The sequence below is a fragment of the Tympanuchus pallidicinctus genome, unplaced genomic scaffold, assembly GCF_026119805.1.
Source record: "Tympanuchus pallidicinctus isolate F22 unplaced genomic scaffold, pur_lepc_1.0 scaffold4, whole genome shotgun sequence".
Classification (NCBI taxonomy): Eukaryota; Metazoa; Chordata; class Aves; order Galliformes; family Phasianidae; genus Tympanuchus; species Tympanuchus pallidicinctus.
Genome location: NW_026294758.1, coordinates 18,010,724 through 18,020,745, shown reverse-complemented (window position 1 = coordinate 18,020,745; position 10,022 = coordinate 18,010,724).

The window sequence follows — 10,022 nt, the reverse complement described above, 5'->3', positions numbered from 1 at the left end:
AAGATATGCAGTGATGTTACATATACATATCCATCCACCCATCCATCCTTACCTGATAAAATAGTTCCACATCTGGAATTTTGCAGGCCATATAAACCAGTTTCTCTTGGGGATCTGATGTTTTTAAGCACTTAAGTGTAAACTGCCCACCCACTCAGAATAATTCTCATCAATAGGTAAATAACTCATATGCAGCCTACTGCATGACACATGTGAATACAGGCTGTTTTCCCACAATAGGCTGTGGGGAATATTGAAGTTTTAGCCTCTTAAATACTAGCCAGCAGTTCCTGTTTCTTTTTCACAGTGTTTTATTCCTTCTCTGTAGCTGACATGGCTCACTGGCACAGCTGTGCTGTTTGTAACATTGGAAGATGTTTATGGCTATACAGCTTTGCAGGGAACTTTATTTACCACGAAGTGTCTGGGCACCAACCTGTGCAACCTACTGTAGGGTACCTGATTTAACAGGAGGGTTGGACTCAGTGATCTCTGGAGGTCCCTTCCAGCCTTTGCAATTCTGTGATACTGTGAGTCTATGATCACTAGAGGTTCCTTTCAACCCCTGCCCCTGTGATTCTGTGAAGAGGTTTTTTACAGTAAGGGGTGGTGAAGCACTGTCACAGGTTGCCCAGAGAAGTGGTGAATTCCCCCCCCTCCACCCTGTCCTTGGCCCTGCAGACGCTCCAGATCGGGTTGGAGGAAGGTCTGAGCACCTGATCCAGCTGTAGGTGTCACTGTTCATTGCAGGGGAGTTGGACCAGATGACCTTTAAAGGCCCCTTCTGATGCAGGCGATTCTGACTCTATGATTAGTGCGAAGTTCTGTCATATTCAAAAAGATGCAGAAAAAATATGAAGTCTTTGCCTCCAGAAACTGCCAAATAGGTTGTAGGATCCATCCCCATTGGTTTGAAGGGCCATGACGTACCAGGAGAATGACTTCAAGTTTGATCAGACTTCTTGAAAGTTGATGCCTGAATGGCCTGGATGTGTGTATTTAAACAGAAGGAAGCATTCCATCCTGAACTCACAGCAATTCTTATTTATTGGTTGTTATGAATGCAGTTATCCATTATCTGCCAGGAACATAAAGGGATAATCCTGGAGTTGGCATACATGGTAAAACTCAGATTTGAGGAAAATCAGTTATGTTATGAATACTGAAAACAACACTCATTAGCTGGAATGAAAATTAGACAAATGGAGTAACTCATAGAAGAGCTGACAACCTCTCTGTTTCAACAGTTCAGTACCTGCACAACAGGAATAGAAACACGTAATCCAGGACACATTCAGGTGTACTTCAGTGAGCAAATACACACAATGGCTTCACACAATGACCTTCTCAGGAAACCAAGTATTATAATGTTCTGCAGTACAGAGATTGGTTTACGGCTTGAAAAATAATGGCAATATCCTTTCCCAGAATTTCAATGCTGGTTAGTTACAACATGATGAATATTCTTCAGATATCCAGTTCTTCACCTTTTATTATTTGCCTAGTCTTGGTGACTACTTCCTCTGGGAATATGTTCAAGATCAAATTCTGAATTTCTCAGACCTACGTTTCTTTAGAAAACTGAAATTTGTTTTGAAAATACTTCAGTCTTGTGAGTTGAAGATTACCATTTTGATACATTAGTTCTGATTTCTAATTAAGAATAAATGCACTGCAGGTGCATTTGTATTGTAGGTGCAAAGTGTTTAAAGGCTGTTGGCACCTTATGGGATAAAATAGAATGCATTAAAAGTCTCTACAGCACCTATGCCTTGGTGCACATACCCTGCCAGACCTCTGTTGGGAATCTATTGCTTCTTGACTCTTCCTATCTGCAAGTATGGGAGTTCAGTCCAGAGTGATTAGTGGGCTAACAAATTATGGATCAAGGAAGTTTCAGTGAGTTTTATATCGTGTTATGATGTCAGCCTTCAAACTGGCAAGTGAGGAAATGAGTTAGAGGTAAGGCTTAAAATCCACTGATGCATACTAAGGGGTATCAGAAAGGCCCACCACACCTAGAAGATCAAGAACCTGGGGATTCCTCCTCCCTAGCTGCTTGAGCTTTGCTCGAGATCTCTGACCTAGTGTGAAAATAGGAAATGGAATGTTTTTGGTGTTTTGTGGCACTATTATGTAATTCTGTGGTGGGTGGTGGACCTTTGTTGGAAGGGGGTATTTTTGGAGAGATCTCCTTTCAGATGTATGTTTAAACACCAGAAGAAGGGGCAATGGGAGAGGGAGTTGGAGCCTCCTCCTGAGGGGTCCACATGTTCATACAACACCTGCTGCACAGGACAGATGTTTGTGCTGGAGCTTTTTATTTCATGTAGAGGCAAGAGCAAAGTCAAGGGCACAAGACAGACGATACTCAGACTTTAAAGCTTCCATTGCTGAAACAAATTCCATGATGCTAAAAGCAAGAAACATAATCGTGTCTCTGCCTTTGGAAATGCAGTATAGAAGAACAAATCACAGAAGGATGATGACAAGATCTCGAGAACTCCAGTGTACTCTCAGCTTCCACAGTATCTTTAGATTGCAGGGAGTGTGGCTGATGGATCTCATCCTCTGTTTGCAGAGGGGGCACATGGGTGTGCTGTCAGCCCACCGCAGGATGCAGCCAAAGCAGAACTGGTGCAGAAGGCTCAGTTATGCTTGTGTAACCTTGTAAGCCTGTCGTATATCAATGGGATCAGTATGTGATGGGTGTGGAGTGAGACCTTTGGGATTGTAAGTAGAAGACAGTGTAAAGACACGGGAGTGTTTATTGGTAGAGATGACCCACCTTGTGCCCTGCATAGAAATGAAGCAGTGCCTCCTCTGTCGATGTTTGCCTTTGCAACGTGTTTAGGGAGGTTCTAAAGAAACAGTAACAGCAGCACAGCAGGGCTCCAGGCCCAGCAGAGGTCAGGTCTCCCCCATGCACAGCGCTGACAAAGGCACTGGTAGCAACACGGAGACTTTTCTGTGATTTTATTGCAGTCAACTCTCGGAAAGGGTAGGTAACAGCAGGACAAGGGGAAATGATCTGAAGGTGAGGGAGGGAAGGCTCAGGTTGGATGTCGGGGATGAAGTTCTTTACAGGGAGTGTGGTGAGGCTGCCCAGAGAAGCTGGACACAGACAGAGGTGTCGACATGGGTGCCCCTGCTGGGCTGGGAGTGCAGTAGTGCTCACATGAACTGTTGAAATACCTGGCGAGGGCTTAATTTTAAGTTTGGAGTCTCAGAAGGAGCTTAAAATGTGAAGTTTAAATGCAAAATTAAACACTCCATGTCCTTCAGAAAAGTTCCTGAGAAACAATTGTTATTGTCCTTACCCCAAAAACCTCCAAGAAGCTAAGAGAAGCTATAATCTTGCTTTTATGACTGGGCGATTACAACATTTCCTTCCATTCTGGTACCCTGAAATATTAGATGTGCATAGCTCAATTACATTTTATGCATAAGTGTAATCAACACAGCTTAATAACTTTTCTAAGAGTGAAGGGATTTTCACTATTTTTGGAAAGAATCCATAATTACACACTCATTTATGCACGGAGATGAGCTGCCAGAGCTACATAATCAGCACAGAGTTTGAAAGCAGAATTCATGGATCTGAATACAGGTGTGCAATGCCATGAAACCAATGGCTGCATGATACAGAACAGGATCTCTAACAGTATTCCACCTTTCTGGAATGGCTGCTGTTCCCATATACTGTGATGTGGGTTATTTCAAACTGCACATCCTACCTGACACCTCTGTGTGAGCACCAATCCAGTGCTGAAAGATAACTGAACATTTTGGGTGGGGCTTGGCTTGCAATGTATACTTTCTATATGTGAGCTCAGCCCCCGTTATGGTCTGCAGAGACGTAACCTCAACAGCTGGAGCCTGAAGAGTAGCTCAGCTCATCCTGTATCTGGAAAGCTAAATATCCACTGACCCCATAGGCTGCACTGCTTGTGTAGGCAAATTGATGCAGTGGAATAAAGGAGACTGTTTAACAGAATTTGAAACTCTACTGCACTGCCTTTTGTGACTTGGTGTTATCATTAGGTTTGTTTGGTAAAGTGGAGCTGCATCTTTAGGAAGCCTTGACCTACAGCAGCTGGGAGTGAGTAAATACCCAGAGGCTCATCAGAGCAACACCTCATGCTACAAAATGATGTGAATGTCCAGCTGAATCTAGCCCCACAGCTTTCTCTGGAGGAATGTGACTGATGCTAGAAGGCAAAAAGCTGTCTTTCCAACACAAAGCATTCCTCTTTATTTTACAGACCAGATTTTGTTCTGTTTTACTATTTAAGAAATACTGGAGACTGGTTGTCTCAGCCTGTGCCAGCAAGATATTATCACACTACTGTGATAGTTACTGTGTAACAACCCTTAGCTTGTCTCTTGTTTATGCTAGCTGTAAGCAGTGCCAGAAGACTGGAAAGACATTGACAATTTTAGAGATTATAATGAGAGCTCTGTGACTGCCTTTGTGCTGGAAAATCATTACAAATTCCCTTCCCCAGGAACACTTCTATAACAACTATAATGAACCATCCTCTTCTTCTTTCTTGCTTCAAGATCTCTCTGATATGCAGTTGTTTCAGGTCCACTTGGTGGACCTTTCCTGTCCTCTGCTGTTCAGATGGAGAGATATCCCACCTTCTCCAAGGACGTCAGGACAAAGATATGTAACCAAAATCAGTCCAGGCTGGCTGTACCTGTGGCCAACAGCTGCAAGCAACTGCCTTGGTGATGCCATGGGCATGGCACAGCAGGTACAATGTTGACGATTGCCATTGTCACACAGGCACTGGTGACTCGAAGGTCATAGGGAGGATATAAAAGAGCTGCTAAGCTGTTTAACAGCTTAAGCCAGATTAACAACCTTGTGCCCAAATCTTCACTAATAAAATACTTGTAATGCATGAATGTTCTAAAATATGAAAGAATTGTGAGAAATGCAAACATTTGGGGGGGGGGAGGGGGGGGGGAGGAGAGGTTTCCTAGAATGATACAGTGGACACAAAAGTGAATGCCTCAAAAGTTAAACACCTAAGAGATGCAGGATTTTGTCATAAAGGTCCCGTTATGGATATGGTGACAATTCATCTTGTTTCTCTTTTCTTGGGTGACAATTGATAGAGCATGAAGAGATGATGTCAAGCCAGGAAAAGTTTCAATTGGCTATTAGGAATAATCACAGAATTGCAGAATCAGAGAGAACTACTACAGAGAACTGTAGTGGTTAGAAGGGACCTCCAGAAATGGAGTCCAACTCCCCCACAAAGCAGTCCCCTACAGCAGGCTGCACAGGTAGGCATCCAGGAGGGTCTTCAATATTTCCAGAGGAGACTCCGCAACCTCTCTGGGCAACCTTTTCCAGTGCCCCACCACACTCCCTATGAAGAAGTTCACACATGTTTGTGTGGAACTTCCTGTGCTTCAGTTTCTGGCCATTTCCCCTTGTCCTATCACCATACATCACTGAAAAGAGTCTCACCTCATCCCACACCTTAGATATTTACAGACGTTTATCAGCCTTCTTATCTCAAGGCTGAACAGACCCAGGTCATCCAGCCCTTTCTCATAAGAGAGATGCTCCACGCCCTTTATCATTGTCAGGGACCTCCACCAGACTCTCTCCAGGATATCCCTGCCTGTTTTGTACTGGGGAACCCAGAATTGGACACAGTACTCCAGGCCTGACCAGGACAGAGTAGAGGGGAAGGGTCGTCTCTCTTGACCTGCTGGCCATGCGCTTTTTAATGCACCCCAGGCTGCCACACTGTCACTGTAATTCTTGGCCAAGGCCAAGAAGTGGCTCATGGCCAACCTGATATCCACCAGGACACCCAGGTCCTTCTCCACAGAGCTTCTGTCCAGCAGGTCATCCCTCCAGACTGGTGCACATGGTTATTCCTCCCTAGGTTCAAGAATTTTTCCATTAAGAGGTTGGTCAAGCATTGAAATGGGCTTTCCAGGAAAGTGATGTAGTCCCCACTCCTGCAGGTATTTAAGAGGCGTGTTGATGTGGCACTAAGTCATTCTACAATTCTATGATCTTGGAGATAATTTCTGACCTAGATGATTGTATGCTTCTGTGTGTGACAGAGTTTAAGGAGTCACCTGTATCTGAGGAGGAAAGAGACTTTACTGCAAATACAACACATCTATGAAACTGTGTTTCTATGCAGGAAACTGATTTTCCAGATGACATTCCTTAGTCTTGAACCCAAAATTTCTCTGCCTCACCCTTTCTTACACATTACTGTTTTGTTCATGGGATTCTAAACCTTATCTAAACTGCTTTACTTCAGTTCATGTATTGGACATTAGATAAAATTTCCAGGAACAGTACAATAGAAACAGCCAAATGAAACAACAGCATTGACTTTATGTATTTTACTGTATTAAATGTTCTCGAGAACAATTCTGTTCTGGACTTTCAATGTGTTCTATCCATCACTCATTGGAAGAAAAATTTTAAAAAGACAATGAAAATAAAAATGGTATCCCATCATCAATTTTCTTAGCAAATCTCTTTCTTATTCAGCACTAGATCTGTGTGCTTTCCACTCTACCACAGAGAAAAACCTTGTGATTTATTCATTGGATTTGCCTCGTTACATTGAGATACCTGTAGGACAAGAAGCCAGGCTTCCACATGAAAACAACTGAAACTGTGTGAGAAATTAAATTTACTGTGAAGCTTCATGCTGAAAGTTGGATGAAAAATAATAGCATACAAGAACCGTCTTCTTCCCCTTTTCCAGACAGTATACAAATATGAAGTTTTACTTAAAAAATAAAAATAAATAATCTTGTATGCAAAGCAGGCAATATATAGGAAAAAGGAAATCACTCACCCTGCATAATCCACTTGTAAGTGTGGGAGCTTGTCAAGTTATCCTGAAAGATGGGCTCTGGGCTGGGGAAACGATTTCAAAAGGGATAAGAGCATCCTTACGGGTCAACAGAGTAGGATTTTGTGAAATACGTCCACAGGAACAAAAAGATAATTGCTGTCAAAGCTTACATTATCCAAGTTACAGTAGTGAAGCCCAGAATGACAAGATGAACACAAAAGTTGCACAAATTTTTAATTACTGCTAGTATTTCTTCTCTGTAGCTAAAATCTCTCTAATGTCCTTACACTAATCAGCTATCAGTTATTTGAAAAGTAACAGAAACAGTAAGAAAACATCTAACATTACATTACTTTTGTAAACAGCAAGAGTCCTTTCAGTCTAGCACCTGCTGGAGTATCTAAACTGACAATAAAAACTCACATGAACACCTGCATCTCCTAACAGCGTCAGGTTTTCTTCAGATGCTGAGTCTTATTAAAAATATGGTAAGCACTGATGACACAGGTGTCACCAGTGACATACAAGGCGACACAGCATCCTGAACTGTGCTTTGTTCTGCAAGCATCTACTGCTTTTCAGCTTCAGATGCTGGCAACAATCTCCTGGGTGCCCTGAGCCAACACAGTGCCAGGAACACTGAAAAGTGACTCAGTCAGTATAAGGGAAAACGAATCAACCTCTTGTCAGGGAGTTGTGAGAGCTGTAAGGTCTGCCCTGAGCCTCCTCTTCTCCAGATTGAACAACCCCTTTTCTGTCAGCTGCTCCCCGTAAGGTTTGTGCTGCAGACCCCTCATGGCTTTGTTGCCCTTCTCTGGACATACTGTGGGGCCTCAATATCTTTCTTGTTCTGAGGGGCCCAAAACTGAACACAGGATTTGAGGTGTGTCATCACCAGTGCTGAGTACAGAGGGGCAGTAACCTCCCTGCTCCTGCTTGCTGCACTATTTCTTCTTCACTCAAGTAAAATTTGCACCTTAGGAAATCAGTATGTTTGTCTTAATAAATATAGAATTTCGCTGGTTTGCTGCTTACATTTGCAAAGGCCTGATCCAAAGCATACACTCCTGTGTGCTTTATGTTGTCATTCTGCTTTCCCTCATCCTTAGTGTGATGCTTAAACCACTGTCTAAGGTGCCTGAACCTGCAGACCCAATAGAAAACTTTTTGCTATTTTTGCTGGGGATCTCACCAACACCAAGATAAGGGCAGGGAGAACATGGAGGTCAGAAACCTCACTCCACTCTCAGTATCCCCCTCCTCCTTGACATGGTCAACCTGAAATATTTGCTCAGCTAGCACAGCACTACCTGAGTAAGTGCAGTGGAAGGAAATGGAAAAGGAGCACTGCCAGCAAAAGACGATCTCAGCACACATTTCCTCTTTCAACACCAAACAAAAGTCTCACGCACCTCTTCAGCACTACAACTTCCAGCCCCTGCCTCCTACTTCTTCGAATAACCACCAGAAACGCATGAGAAGAAGTGAGAAGATCAATGGGACACTTTGGAATTGCTGAAGGTTGGCTGTAAGCCTGTGTTGGCACTATGATCAGCGCAGGTAACAACATGAATTTCTTTACCTACGCAGAGCAGAAAATAGTGCAAGCTTCAGAAGTGGTTTCATTCCCAAACTGAACTTGAAAAAAAACTATGATGCTATTGAAAAGTGAAAACTTGCTTTTAAAACTGTTATTTCTACAGATCAGCAGTTTTTCCTTGTCACCAGTATTATCTCCAGTCCTGCAAAGTCTTCTTACCTGTGTACGCACTTCACAAGTTGCAGTTACTTAAGGGATATGCTCATAAGTTTCTAAATCCTGGCTTTTTAACACTCCTTGTATCAAGTATCTTATTTCATGTACAGTGACATGAAATGGAGTGAATGAAGATGCAGCAGAACAAGGTATTACATTTAGAAAGGGAAAGTTAAGACATAGCCCTGCAGGTGCAATCATCTTGTTAAGTATTATGGTGCAGTTACCTCAGGTCAAGGCTGAAGCTGCAGCTCATACCACCATCATTACAGTAAGTAGTATGAACTCCAAATTGCTGCTTTTTTAACAAGGTGGATTCTTGATAGGATACATATAACTTCTTTATTCTGTTCCAGCTGCATTTGAAAGTGGCTTACAGAGCTGGAATGTATTGCATAGTCATCACGAACATTTTCAAACCAAAGTACAAAACACAATTCTCTGTTCTTTGCTAGGCAGATTAATGATGACAAATCAGCGCAGGTTTGCAGTTCTAAACAATGCTCAGATAAGACTGTGTGCTACTTTCTCTTGCATCTAAACGCATAAGTTCAAAGTAGGTATACACAATTCTGAGACTTTGATAATACCCTAACTAGTATTATCACAAATGTCTCCATGATTTCTTTCTACTGAAAAAAGAAAGAAAAAAAAAAGAAATATCTAAGCAATTATTAGTCAGCATGGACTTATTTTACAGGATGCATGTCTTTCAGTAGCACAGGATACTAATGCTCAGGTTTAATCACAGGCAAAGTTAGTTGCCTGAGAATGGAGGAAAGGGAAGCAAGATTCTGTCTGCCTTCACATGGCCATGCATGTGTACAGTGATGCATGCTCCAGGCTCTTTGGAGCAGCATCTGTAACACTTTACCACCCACCTCACCTTCCTACCACCTGCTGTTCACCTTCAAGAAGAGTAAGAGGGAAGTTTATGTATTACTATTAAAAAAAAAAAAAAAAGAAAACACACATACATACACAAGAAAACAGCAAATTAAAACTAAAACCTAAACAAAAAAAAGGAACAATAGAACAACGAAAAAAGAAAAGCCAACCAAGGAACAGATCAGTAAATAGCAACAGTTCCTAGCAGTTGATCAAATGTGATTCATCTAACAGAAGGAAAATATTTACATTGGATCTATTTGGCACTGCATGATTTAATGGTTATTCAGAGCAGAAGGAGCACATTTCAGTTTGGATGTTGTTCTAAAACACAAAACTGAGACAGGTCAGATCAACAGCACCTTGAAGTTACTGCCCTGTTGACCATGAAAACAATGTAAGGAGATGTGATCAGAGGCAGATAACTAAATTTAAATAGGATGAGTATATCACACTGTGACATAAACTGGGAGTATGCTCTGCTTTTTTCACTGTGGTCAGTCAGGGACAGATGTTTTCTCCTGACA